The following is a 13,525-nucleotide window of genomic DNA, read 5'->3' as shown; positions in this document are numbered from 1 at the left end:
TCTGCAGGAGGAAGCACGGGCAGCAGTGACTACACAAGTATCTACCTACCTTGGGGCGCTCTGTGGTCATCAACTTGACATGTTAGGACTCTTCACGAACCCCACCAACTCCCTAGAAGGCAGGCGCTAGCTCTTCTGTTTTACAGGTCACCTTTCTGAGTTTAAGTTTTCCCCAAGGTTGAATGGACCTTGAGTTTGAGGATTGTAATTTTACTAAATCTAGTATGTAACTCCATCTACACTAGCCATTTTACAAAAGCAGCTGATGCACCCACCAGACCATGAAAGAGTTTAGACCGTCCCCGGAGGGGTCTTGAACCACTTCCACGCATGCGTCAGAATCCAGATGCCTCCGGGAAGGGACCCTGTCAGGAAGGGATATGGATGCTGTGCAGTTCCTCTCCCCATAAAAATCCCGGCACCTTCCAGTCAGAGCGAAAGAGGCTGTGGGAGGGGAAGGGAGCCCCAGGGCAGGGACGAGGCTCACCACGGCCCTCTGCCCTGAGATACGGCACCTGCTGGCCTAACACATGGTTGCCCTTAAATCTGCCTTAAAGCAAGTGCCCTGGCTGTAAAGTTGGAATTACACCCCACCTCCACTCCTGCCTGAAGGAAATCCAAGCTCTGAGACATGCTGAGAATTACCCAGAAATAAATGTTACATAAACTATCCTCTACACAGTTTATAAGAACCCTTCCTCTTAAGCCAAATATGATCAGAATACTCATAAAGGACACTGACAGAGAGAGTGTCTGGCCTGTTCTCCTGCTCAGAAAAGACAGGTCAGCAAAAGGGAAAAGCAGAACAGGTACTTTAAAAACAAACTGAACAACAAACAAAAACTTGCTCCTTAAATATTAAAGATGAACAAGCCTATATTTTGCTACAGAACGCAATCTGAACTCCTTTTCTTTTTAACCTTAAGTAACTTCAGTAGTTCTTCCTCCCTCCAACTAAACTCCCATTTTCTCTAACAGGCAGACAAAGAAAGACACTGATGGCAAAAATACTACCACTGCTGCTTTCCACATTAATTTAAAAAAAAATTCAGGTCCAAAGAAAAACTCATTTTTTTCCTCCAATGTCATTATTATCTAGGCAGCTTGAAACACTCGATGGCCTCTGAGTTGGGGTTTTCTCCTAGAACACAGCAGTAGCATCACCTCCATTAGTATCATCACCACCATTAACTTGTCATTATTCAGTTGCTGCGAAAACCAATTAACAGGCACCACACTGACAAGCACACAACTGCTCATTTCATGTGCTCTTGCCAATGCAGTCCTCCCAATATGATACTAGAAACAGACCACGTTACCTGTCACCGAATCTGACAGATAGCTCAGTGCTGCCGAGCACTGTCACTAGCAGTTTTCAAACTTCCCTTAAGATGACTCATCGGAAAACCTGCCCTTCAGCAGATGGCTCAACATCCCCGGCCTCCACCCTGGGAAGACCAGGAACAGCTGTTCTCTATCCACAATCTGATGCACCCACAGAGCAGGCAGCAGGTATATACATTTCAGACTTTGGTAGGTTCAGATTCCATCCTTCCAATTCCAGAGTCAACATTACGAATAGTGCACCATTTTTGGTAGAAACACTGAGTTGTTCAAACACTTTCATGAAAGCTTCGGGTTGTCCAAAAAGTCCAAGTGTTCTGACTTGTGGTTTAGAACTATATTTCTACTTGACAAGGGGGCCAAAAATTCTCAATGGGAAAAGAATAGTCTTTTCAACAGACGGTGCTGGGGCAACTGGAGATGCACATGTGAAAAAATGAAGTTTGGACCCCTATCTCACACCATATACAAAATTAACTCAAAATGGATCAAAGACCTAAATGTCAGAGCTAAAACTGTAAGACTCTTAGAAGTTTTATAACTTCCACGTTAAAACGGAATAAATCTTCATAGCCTTGAGACAAACAACGTCTCTTAGTTAGGACACCAGAAGGACAAACAACAAAAAAAATAGACAAACTGGACGTCACCAAAATAAAAACTTTCGTGCTTCAAAGGACACCATCAAAAAAGAGAAGACAGGCTAAGAGTAAAAGGAATATTTGCAAATCAGACAGCTGATAAGAACTCTTACAACTCAATAATGAAAATAGGGGCTTCCCTGGTGGCGCAGTGGTTGAGAGTCCGCCTGCCGATGCAGGGGACACGGGTTCGTGCCCCTGTCCCGGAGGATCCCACATGCCGCGGAGCGGCTGGGCCCGCGAGCCATGGCCGCGGAGCCTGTGTGTCCGGAGCCTGTGCTCCGCAACGGGAGAGGCCACAGCAGTGAGAGGCCCGCGTACAGCAAAAAAAAAAAAAATAATAATGAAAATAAAAATAACCCAATCAAAAAATTGCTAAAAGTGGGGCTTCCCTGGTGGCGCAGTGGTTGAGAGTCCGCCTGCCAATGCAGGGCACACGGGTTCGAGCCCTGGTCTGGGAAGATCCCACATGCGGCGGAGCAACTGGGCCCGTGAGCCACAACTACTGAGTCTGCACGTCTGGAGCTTGTGCCCTGCAACAAGAGAGGCCGCGACAGTGAGAGGCCGGCGCACCGCGATGAAGAGTGACCCCCGCTTGCCACAACTAGAGAAAGCCCTCGCACAGAAACGAAGACCCAACTTAGCCAAAAATAAATAAATAAATATATTAAAAAATAAAATAAAAATAAAATTGCCAAAAGTGAATTCCCTGGTGGCGCAGTGGTTAAGACTCCACGCTCCCAATGCAGGGGGGCCCAGGTTCGATCCCTGGTCAGGGAACTAGACCCCACATGATGCAACGAAGTTTGCCTGCTGCAACTAAAGATCCTGCATGCCACAGAGAAGACCTTGCATGCAGCACAACTAAGAGCCCTCGTGCCACAACTAGGACCCGACGCAGCCAAATAAATAAACTGATTAATTTTTTAAAAATTGCCAAAGGATACGAACAGACATTTTTCCCAAGAAGACACACAAATGACCAATAAGCACATTAAAAGATACTCAACATTATTAGTCATTAGGGAAAAAAATGCAAATCAAAACCACAACAAGATACCACTTCATGCCCACTAGATTAGATACAATCAACACAAGCAAGTATTGGAGAGAACATGAAGAATTTAGAACCCTCATACAATTCTGGTGGGAATCTAAGCTGGTGCAGTCACTTTGGAAAACAGTTTAGCAGTTCCTCAAAAAGTTAAACATAGAATTACCATATGACTCAGCAACTCCACTCCTAGGTATACAACCAAGAAAAACAAAAACATACGTCCACACAAGACCTGTACACGGATGTTCACTGCAGCGTTATACGAGCCAATAAGTGGAAACAACTCAAATGTCCATCAACTGATCAATGGGTACACAGAATGTGGTATAGCCACACCACGTAATAGTATTAGGCAATGTAAAGGAATGAAATGTTGATATCTCTTGCAACATAGATGAACTGTGAAACTTTTAAGTGAAAAGAGTCATTCACACACAAAAAACACATGTATGACTTCATTTATATGAACATGTTCAAAAGAGGCAAACTGGGGCTTCCCTGGTGGCGCAGTGGTTGACAGTCCGCCTGCCGATGCAGGGGACGCGGGTTCGTGCCCTGGTCCGGGAAGATCCCACATACTGTGGAGTGGCTGGGCCCATGAGCCATGGCCACTGAGCCTGCGCATCCAGAGCCAGTGCTCCGCAATGGGAGAGGCCACAACTGTGAGAGGTCTGCATACCGCAAAATAAATAAATAAATAAATAAAAGAGGCAAACTGATACAGACAGAAAGCCCAGGACTGGGGGTAGCAAGGATAAGACATGACAACTAATGGGTATGGGTTTTTTTGGGGGGGTGGGGTGGGGAATGAAAATGTTCTAAAACTATTGATAGATAATGCTGATGGTTTCACAACCTTCTGATATACTGTAAAATGTTAAATTGTACCATTTAAATGGGTCAATTGTATGCTATATGAATTATACCGCAATAGAGTTTTTTGTTTTTAAATGTTTGTGAACAGATTTGCCCAAACCTAAACTTTATTATTTATTTTTTTTGCCACACTGCGCGGCATACGGGATCCTAGTTCCCCAACCAGGGATAGAACCCACGCCCCCCTGCAGTGGAAGCATGGAGTCCCAACCACTGGACCACCAGGGAAGCCCCTCAGTAAAGTTGTTTTTAAAAAAGTCTAAGAAGAAACATAAACGAGCCTATCCCTATCAATAAAGTACACAAAGTGACACTATCTGTAACCCATTAATTTCAAGATGCAAGTATAAATCTATACATTTGAGAAAAATAACATTTAAAAAAACCCCAAAACCAAAGCAAAATTTGTTTTTAAGGGTTCAGCGCTCTGCCCTTAGGAAAATGAAACAGAACTTTATCTGTGCCTGGACATTCCCCAGTCAGGCAGCACACACCTTACCCAAGGCCACCTCCCCATTCACAGGATGAGGAGATAAACTGACTTCCGACGTCTACCACCCTCATGCTGGCTAGGCAGAGGAGTAATTAAAGAGGAAAAAACAGCCTGGGCAATTTCTCAGGACATGAGTCTTTTAGGGAAAAGCACATGCATCATTAAATGATTGTTACCATTGTGTGTTGCCTAAGAACCATTAAAAAAAAAACTTACCTTGAGAGGCTTTTTGTTTTTTGCTTTTCTTTGGTTTTGGACTCACTAAGATTTTCATGATGAATCAAGAAAACAATGCTTGCTACATACCTATCGCTGTTAATCCATTATTCTAGTTTTAGCAGTGATGCAAAGACATTATGTACAGAGAGGGCACAAGTACCAATTTTCTCTTACTGGCTGAGAATCTCAAGAGAATGCAACGTCTTTCACTTGTGATGCCTCATCAAACATAAACTGAGAGATTGAGAGGTAGTGCAGAGTACTCTTAAACTACAAAGGTATTTTGCCATTATTACACAGAAACGGTGGTTGAGCCTGCAGGGCAAACAGGCAGAGTGACTCTTCCTTGCTGTGTGAGCCTTAAATGTGTCACTGATCTATGTTCAGTTTCCTTTGCCATAAAGTGAAGGAAGCAATCACTTCTGCTCCCTCAATGTTTTTTGTAATTATGATGCAAACATGAAAGAACTTTGCACACTTTAAAAGTACTTTTATGGGACTTCCCTGGTGGCACAGTGGTTAAGAATCCGCCTGCCAATGCAGGGGACACGGGTTCGAGCCCTCGTCTGGGAAGATCCCACACGCCGTGTAGCAACTAAGCCCATGCGCCACAACTACTGAGCCTGCTCTCTAGAGCCTGTGAGCCACAACTACTGAGGCTGCATGCCACAACTCCTGAAGCCCGCGCACCTAGAGCCCGTGCTCCGCAACAAGAGAAGCCACCGCAATGAGAAGCCCATGCATCGCAACAAAGAGTAGCCCCCACTCACTGCAACTAGAGAAAGCCCGTGCACAGCAATGAAGAGCCAACACAGCCAAATATAAATTAATTAATTTAAAAAAAAGTATGTTTATGACTAAAGGACTACAACCTACCAGAAAAAAAAAAAAAACCCACCCCACAACTAATGATACGTCTTAAAAAGCTGAAGTTCCCAAGGTAAAACTAAACGTAAGTAAATTTGGAGTGGGTAGCTGAACAGATTGCTGGGGGGGGGCTTCCACCTCTGAAGTGGGAACCCCAAATAAGCTTCAGTGCATGGGTCTGAAGACTGATCCATCCTTCCCAGACTGGCACTGTGTTACCAAAGGTGCCCTGAATGCAGTGGTGTATGGTATAGGTAAATAGGCACTTTTTTAAAGTGTTGGTTAAAGTAGAAATTATTAAATTTTTATGGAAAGCAAGGACACTTGTCAATATTTATTAAAAATATAAAAAGGGGCTTCCCTGGTGGCGCAGTGGGTGAGAGTCTGCCTGCCGATGCAGGGGACACGGGTTCCTGCCCCGGTCTGGGAAGATCCCACATGCCGCGGAGCGGCTGGGCCCGTGAGCCATGGCCGCTGAGCCTGCACGTCCGGAGCCTGTGCTCCGCAGCGGGAGAGGCCACAACAGTGAGAGGCCCGCGTACAGCACACACACACACACAAAATAAAAAATAAAAATAAAAAGCACATACAGGACTTCTGTTTCCCACTAAATGCAGCTAAAAACATGAGATGCTTCATTTAACACAAAACAAAACATAAGACTCTGAAAGGTGGAGAGGAGAGAGACTGGGAAGGGACCTTGGGGCCCAAAAAGACTGAGCATTGAGTTCTCGGTTTTCCTTTTGCCTCATATATTCCAGGCTAGGTGCTGAAGAAGCTGGCAACCCAGAAATACCAACTAATGTAGACCAAAAAAAAAGCTGCAGTAAAATCTCTGGCCAAAGGACCAGGAATGGGGCAGCCTAGCAGAACAGAATGTTTTAGACAATAACAACTCTACTGCAACCAACCCCACAGAAACACTGTGGCCCACTCCCACTCCACCTGGTAGTGTCAGAGGAGATCAGGGACGTCTATCCCCACCAGGTGACAATGAGACACCATCCCCACCCCAACAATCTAGGAGGGAGCCTGGATTCTACTCTCGCCCAGCAGTAACAGGGCAGCACCTCTCCCTTCCCAGGCAGGGTGGAATCACAAAGGTGTAATTGGGAAATTACACCCACACAGCAGTAACAAGGAGTCCCTACCCACAGATACTAAGGAGGCCAGGTGAGGAGCCCCCACCTCCATAACCAGGCAGCACCTCCTACCCCCCCAGAAGTGTCAGAGGAAGCTCACCAACACCAAGATGACACAGATGTTAGAATTATCTGGCAAAGATTTTCAAAGAACCAGCATCAAAATGCCTCCACAAGCAACTAGGAACATGCTTGAAACAAATGAAAGTAGAAAGCCTCAGTAAAGAAAAAGAAAACATAAAGGAGAACCAGACGGAAATTCCAGAACTGAAAAGTACAATAACCAGAAGAAAAAACCTGATGGAGAGGGTAAACTGAAGAAAGAAGAAACAGTGAACATGAACATGAACAAACATGAACAAAAGGAATTTCACAATCTGAACAGAGAAAACAGATTGGGGAAAAAAAAAAAAGAACAGGACCTCAGGAACGTGTGGGACTATAACAAAAGACCTAATGCTGAATATAAATGTCACCAGAATCTCAGGAGGAGCAGAAAGAGGAAGGGGCTGAAAACTTATTCCAACAAATAATGGCTGAAAACTTCCCAAATTTGGCAAAAAGACATAAACCTATAGATTCAAGAAGCTGAGAGAACCCCAAACAAAATAAACCCAAAGAAATCCACTCCAAGACCCATCACAAGCTTTTGAAAACTACAAACAACTTGAATAGCATATTTCTCACCAGAAACTATGGAGGCCAGGAGAAAGTGGCATAACACTTTTCAAGTGTTGAAGGAAAATAACTGTTAATCCAGAATCCTATATCCAGCAAAAATATCCTTCAGGAACAAAAGGGGAATAAAGGTCTTCTTAGATGAAGAAAAACTAAAAAAATCTGCTGCCAGAAGACCTACCCAAAATGAATGGCTAGAGGAGATCCTGTAAACAGAAAGTAAATGATAAAAGGAATCTTGCAACATCATGAAGAAAGAAAGAACAACAGAAAGACAATATATGGGTAAATATAATTTCCTTTTCCTCTAGAAATCTTCTAAATGATGTGTGATTGATGAAGCAATAATTTCAACACATCTGATGTGGTTCTAATGATATGTCTGTAAAGGAAATATTTAACACATTACTGACTGGGGGATTTTTGCAGAAACTAACGCCTGTGGCCATAATATGTCTCCAGTCAAAAATGTGTTAAAAGACAATTTTAAATGGAGTAGGATAAAGTGATGTAAACAGAGATATGGTTTCTATACTTCATACTGATAAAATGATGACACCAGTATACTGTGATAAACTATGTCTACATAATACCTAGACAACCACTAAAAAAGCTACACAAACAGATATACTCAAAAACACTACATTTAAATGAAAGCAGAATTTAAAAATGTGTTCAAGTAACCCACAAGAAGTCAAGATAAAGAAAGCAGAGGAACAAAAAACAAAAGAGGATATAAAGGATAAAATGGCAGACTTAAGTCCTAATGTATCAATAATTACTTGATATGTTATGTAAGTGACCTAAATACAACCATTAGAAAACAGAGATTGGCAGACTGGATAAAACAACAGGATCCAATAATATAAGAAACTTCAAATGTAACAATACAGGAAGGTTGGAAGTGAAAGGATGAAAAATTATAAACCATGAAAACATTAATCAAAGGAAAGCAGAAGGACTATATTATTATCAGATAAAGTACACATCAGAGCAAAGAAAATTACCAGACACAGAGATATTAATGACAAATGGTTAATCCACTAAGAGGATATAGCAATTCTAAATGTGTACACACCAAACAACATAATTGCAAAATATGTGAATCAAACCAATAAAAGAGAAAGGAGAAAAAGACAAACCTACAATTATAGTTGGAAACTTCAACCCCCCTTTCAACAAGAGATGGAAAAGCTAGACATGAGGTCAGCAAGGATACAGAGAAACTCAACGAAAGTACAAACTACCACAACTGACCCAATTTGAAATAACTATTAAAGAAATTTCACATGTAATTTAAAAGCTCCTGAAAAAGTAATTTCCAGGGAATTCCCTGGCAGTCCAGTGGTTAGGACTCTGCACTTCCACTGCAGGGGGCACAGGTTCGATCCCTGGTTGGTAAACTAAGATCCTGCAAGCCACACAGTGCAGAAAAAAAAAAAAAAAAAAGAAAAGAAAACGTTATTTCCAGGCCCTGATGGTTTCACTACAGAATTCTATCAAATGTTTAAAGATTAATTAACTCCAACCCTACACAATCTCTTCCAGAAAATACAAGGAGAACTTACCAATTCATTTCATGAAGCTAGTATGTCCCTGAAATGAAATCCAGACAAAGATAGAAAAAAGAAAAAGGAAAAAAAAGCTTTAAACTCATATTCCTCATGAATACAGATGCAAATAAATAAATAAATACATAACCTTGACAAAATATTGTGAATAGAATTAAGCAATATATAAATATAATTATACACCATGACCCAACGGGGTTTCTTCCAGGGATGTAAGCTAGTTCAATATTCAAAAAGCAATGTAATCTACCATACTGACAGGCTAGAGAAGAAAAATCACATGCTCATATCAATAGATGCAGATAAACACTTGATAAAATTCAACACCCATGATAAAAACTCTCAGAAAAGTAGGAATAAAGGGGAACTTTAACTTAATATAAAGCATCCACAAAAGCCTACAGCAAACACATACTTAATGGTGAAAGACTGAATGCATCTTTTTAAAACTGGGAGCAATGTAAGGATGTCCACTCTCATCCCTACTACTCAGCGTAGCACTGAGAGTTGCAGCCAGAGCAATAAGGCAAGAAAAGGAACTAAAAAGCGTATGTATCAGAGAGTAAAAAATAAAACTACTACTATTTGTAGATGACATGAATATCTATGACAAAATCTCAAGGAATCTACAAAAACACTTATAGAACTAATAAGTGAATTCAGCAGGGTCACAGGATACAAGGTAAATATACAAAAAACAACTGTATTTCTACAAACTATCAACAGACACATGAAAACAAAAATTTTTTTAAAGGAAATAGTATAAGTCTAACAAAACATGTACAGGACTTGCATGCTAAAAACTAGAAAACACTGATGAAGGAAAGAAAAAGCCTAAATAAATAGACATACCTTGTTTAAGGACTGGAAGATTGAACATAGTAAAGAAGTTATCTCCAAATTGATAAACAACTTTAACACAATTCCTATCAAAATCCCAGAAAGAATTTTTATAGATATAGGCAAGATTATGCTAAAATTTATATGGGAAGGCGAAGGAACCAGATCAGCTGAAACAATTTTGAAAAAGAATAATGAAGTGGGAAGAACCAATCTACTTAATTTCAAGATTTATTATGTAGCTGCAATAATCAAGACTTGTGGTACTGATGGTGAAATAGACAAAAAGACGAATGGAACAGAACAGAGAACTCTAGAACAGACCCATACAAGCACAACCAACTGATTTTTGACAAAAGAACAAAAGCAATTCAATGGAGAAAGAACAGTCTTTTCAACAAATGCTGCTGGTTGGATACCTATGGGGAGGGAAAAAAAAAAAAGAAAGAATGAAAGGAAAAGAAAAGAAAGAAACCACTCAAACTAGACTTCACACCTTATATAGAAATCAACTCAAAATGGATTATAGATTTAAATGTACAACACAAAACTATAAAACTTTTTAAAAAGTATGTAAGAGAAACTAGAGCCAGGCAAAGAGTTCTTAACTTGACACTAAAAGCACAACACATAAAAGACAAAATTCATCAACAGGACTTGATCAAAATTAAAAGTTTTTGCTCTGCAAAAGATACTGTTAAGAAGATGAAAAGACAAGCTACAGACTAGAGAAAATATCTGCAAACCACATATCCAGGAAAGGACTAGAATGTATAAGAAATTCTCAAAATGAAACATTAAAAAAGGCAAATGATCCAATTACAAAATGGGCAAAAGATATGAAGAGGTATTTCACTGAAGAGGATATACCCATGGCAAATAAACACATGAAAAGACATTCAATATCACTAGACATAAGGGAAATGCAAATTAAAACCACAATCACTACACATCTATTAGAAAGGCTAAAATTTTAGAAAATGATAACATCACCAAACGCTGGCAAGAATATGGAGAAACTGGGTCACAAATACATTACTGGTGGGAATGTAAAATGGTACAGTCACTCTGGAAAAGTTTGTCTATTTCTAAAAAAAAAAAAAAAACTAAACGTGCAACCACCATATGACCTAGTGATTACACTCCTGGACATTTACCTCTGAGAAATGAAAACTTATGTTTACATAAAAGCCTGTATATAAATGTTTATAACAGCTTAATAGCCAAAGAACGGAAACAATCCAGACGTCCTTCAATGGTTGGAGAGTTAAATCAACTGTGGTATATCAATAGCCTGGACGCATAAAAAGGAACAAACTGCTGACACAGAAAACACCCTGCATTCATTTTCAGAGAATTACACTTAGTGAAAAAAGCCAACCCCAAAAGGTTACTTACTGTATGAGTCTCCTTATGTAACATTCCTGACACGCCAAAATTACAGAAATGGAAAACAGATTAGTGGTTGCCAGAAGCTAAGGAATTGGAAGCAGGATGGAAGTGGGTATGGCCATAAAAAGGTAACAGGAGGGATGCTTGTGGTGACAGAAATGTTCTTCATTTTGACTGCTATCAATGTCAATACCTGGTCGTGATATAATACTGTAGTTTTTGTATAATGTTATCATTTGAGAAAAGTGGGTAAAGGGACACTGAGACCTCTCTGTACCATTTGTTATAACTGCATATAATAGATTTGCATGTACAATTTCTCAAAATTATACCATTCTAAAATAAATTTCTCAATGATTGTACAATTATCCCAAAATAAAACTACCTAAAAATTTTAATGGAGATGATACAGTACTTTCGTCAAATGGGGCAGTGAGGAGTAAGACTGATTAAAAGCAGATGTGAAACACATAGATGTATGTGCAAGATATACATGTAATAAAAAGGGTAAATATTTCACATTTAATAAACTGTGCATTCAAATTTAAATGAAATCAACAGAAATTCATATTTCTGAAATTAAAGTTAGTCTTTAAAAGTAATTGCATTTTGGGACTTTCCCAGAAGTCCAGTGGTTAAGACTCTGTGCTTCCACTGCAGGGGGCCCGGGGCTGGATCTCGGATCCCGCATGCTGAAATTTGGAGATGGCTGCATACTGTAAATACACTACAAACCACTGAACTGCATACTCGAAAGAGTGAATTGTATGATACATGAATTGTATCTCAATAAAGCTGTTAAGGAAAAAAAAAGTACTCGAAACTTGGAAACTGCTCTCAAAAATATAATCAGGATACTCTGATATTTCTCCAACTTTCAAGAGCTAGTCCTCAGCTAATATGCAAAGTTAGAATAGTATTATGTATTTTTATACCGCGCAGGTCTTGCACAAAAATCTGTGCGGTTGGACTGCTGCACGTCCTGACACAGTGCAAACAAGGCTTCATCCCAGGTGATTCATCCTAAAGCTGCTCAGAGCAGTGTACGTGGAAGTGGGCCTCTAGTCCCTGCTTCAAAGCGCAGGACTGCAGAACAAGGCACAGAGAAACCCCAGGACAGAGTTCACACCTCAGGCCTGAGTCATCTGTTCTGGGCGAAAAGCAGAGAAAGCAGTTTCTTATCTACTCAGTCTCTCGCCACCGGTTTTCTACTAAGTCTCGGCACCCAAGGTACGCGGACATCAGGTAAAAGGGAAAAGGTACACTAGTGTGTTCCTCGAGGAAATGCACTTCATCTCAACATGAGCTATCAAACCCCTGGAAGAAAGAGGAGTATGGTGGCGTACTGAGTACGGTAGGGTACTGCAGGGTATTCTACTCATCAAGGGTGTCACCCCAAAGAGCTCACAGAGAGGATGGGTACCGAGGGTGCTGAGTATGGAGGGATCCTGAGTATATAGGTACTGAGTACGGTAGGGTGCGGCAAAGTAATCCACTCATCAGGGGCGTCACGCTGAGGAGCACAGAGAGAATGGGTACGGTGCGTGCTGAGGACAGCAGAGATACTGAGGAAGGTAAATGCTGCGGGGTAATCCAATCCACTCAAGGGTTCACCCCAGAAGAGGATAGGGAGGATGGATACAGCGGGTACTGAACACAGAGGATACTGAGGGGTAATCCGCTCCTCAAGGGAGTCACCCCAAGGAACACAGGGAGGATTAGTACGGTGGGGTACTGAAGAAGTGGGGGTACTGCGAGGTAATCCGTTCCTCAAGGGTTCACCCCAGGAGTGAAGGATCAGCCCGGACAGAAGCCGACCAGCGTCTCCGCGCTCTGGAAAGGGAGGACTGCCCACAATTCGCAGCAGCTTCTTCAAGGGCGTGCCACCCTTCCAACCGTCCGGGTGGGGAGAGGACACTGCCGGGCGACTCCCACGTGACGCCTCCTCGACCTTGGGGGTCACCCGCGCCGCGGCGCCCATTCCCTCACATCCGCCGCGCGGCCCACCCCCTGCCCGCTACAGCCAATGGAGCGCCGCTCCGCGCCCCGCGCGACCTCTGCGCACGCCCGCACCCGCCAATCTCCGCCCGCCAGGAGGCACCCGCCGCGCCATTGGCTGCCACGCCCGTCTGTCAGGCCCCGTCCCACCCACCTCCCCCCGTCAGCCCCGCTCCAGCCAGCTTCACTCCTTGTCACCGGGGCGCCGGCCGCAACGAGGGCGCGGCGGCCTTGCTCCCTGCCGCGACTCCCGCCTCCTGCCCGACCGGCGCGGAGCCTCCCAAATCCGGCCGATCCCGGCTGCAGCCCGAGCCTACCTGTCTCCGGCTCAGCTCCACCCGAATGAGGCGCCGACACCCCACTCCGGGGCACCAAACTCTCGGCCCCGCCCCGGCGTGTGGCGTCAG

At 42.5% G+C, this 13,525-nt stretch overlaps 1 protein-coding gene across 1 annotated transcript in view; it reads right to left on the bottom strand.

Annotated features, from left to right (window-relative positions):
* The window catches only part of OGDH (oxoglutarate dehydrogenase), a 74,423-nt gene extending 60,913 nt beyond the window's left edge, over nucleotides 1–13,510 (bottom strand). The window contains exon 1 of the mRNA XM_060107612.1: nucleotides 13,436–13,510. The gene's annotated coding sequence lies outside the window, so the exon portion shown is untranslated. The remainder of the gene's footprint in view (nucleotides 1–13,435) is intronic.
* Between the last annotated feature and the right edge of the window lie 15 nt (nucleotides 13,511–13,525).

This window comes from Mesoplodon densirostris, chromosome 9 (genome assembly GCF_025265405.1).
Source record: "Mesoplodon densirostris isolate mMesDen1 chromosome 9, mMesDen1 primary haplotype, whole genome shotgun sequence".
NCBI classification, from domain to species: domain Eukaryota; kingdom Metazoa; phylum Chordata; class Mammalia; order Artiodactyla; family Ziphiidae; genus Mesoplodon; species Mesoplodon densirostris.
Note: the sequence above shows the minus strand (reverse complement) of the source record. Positions and strands in the feature narration are given on the sequence as shown.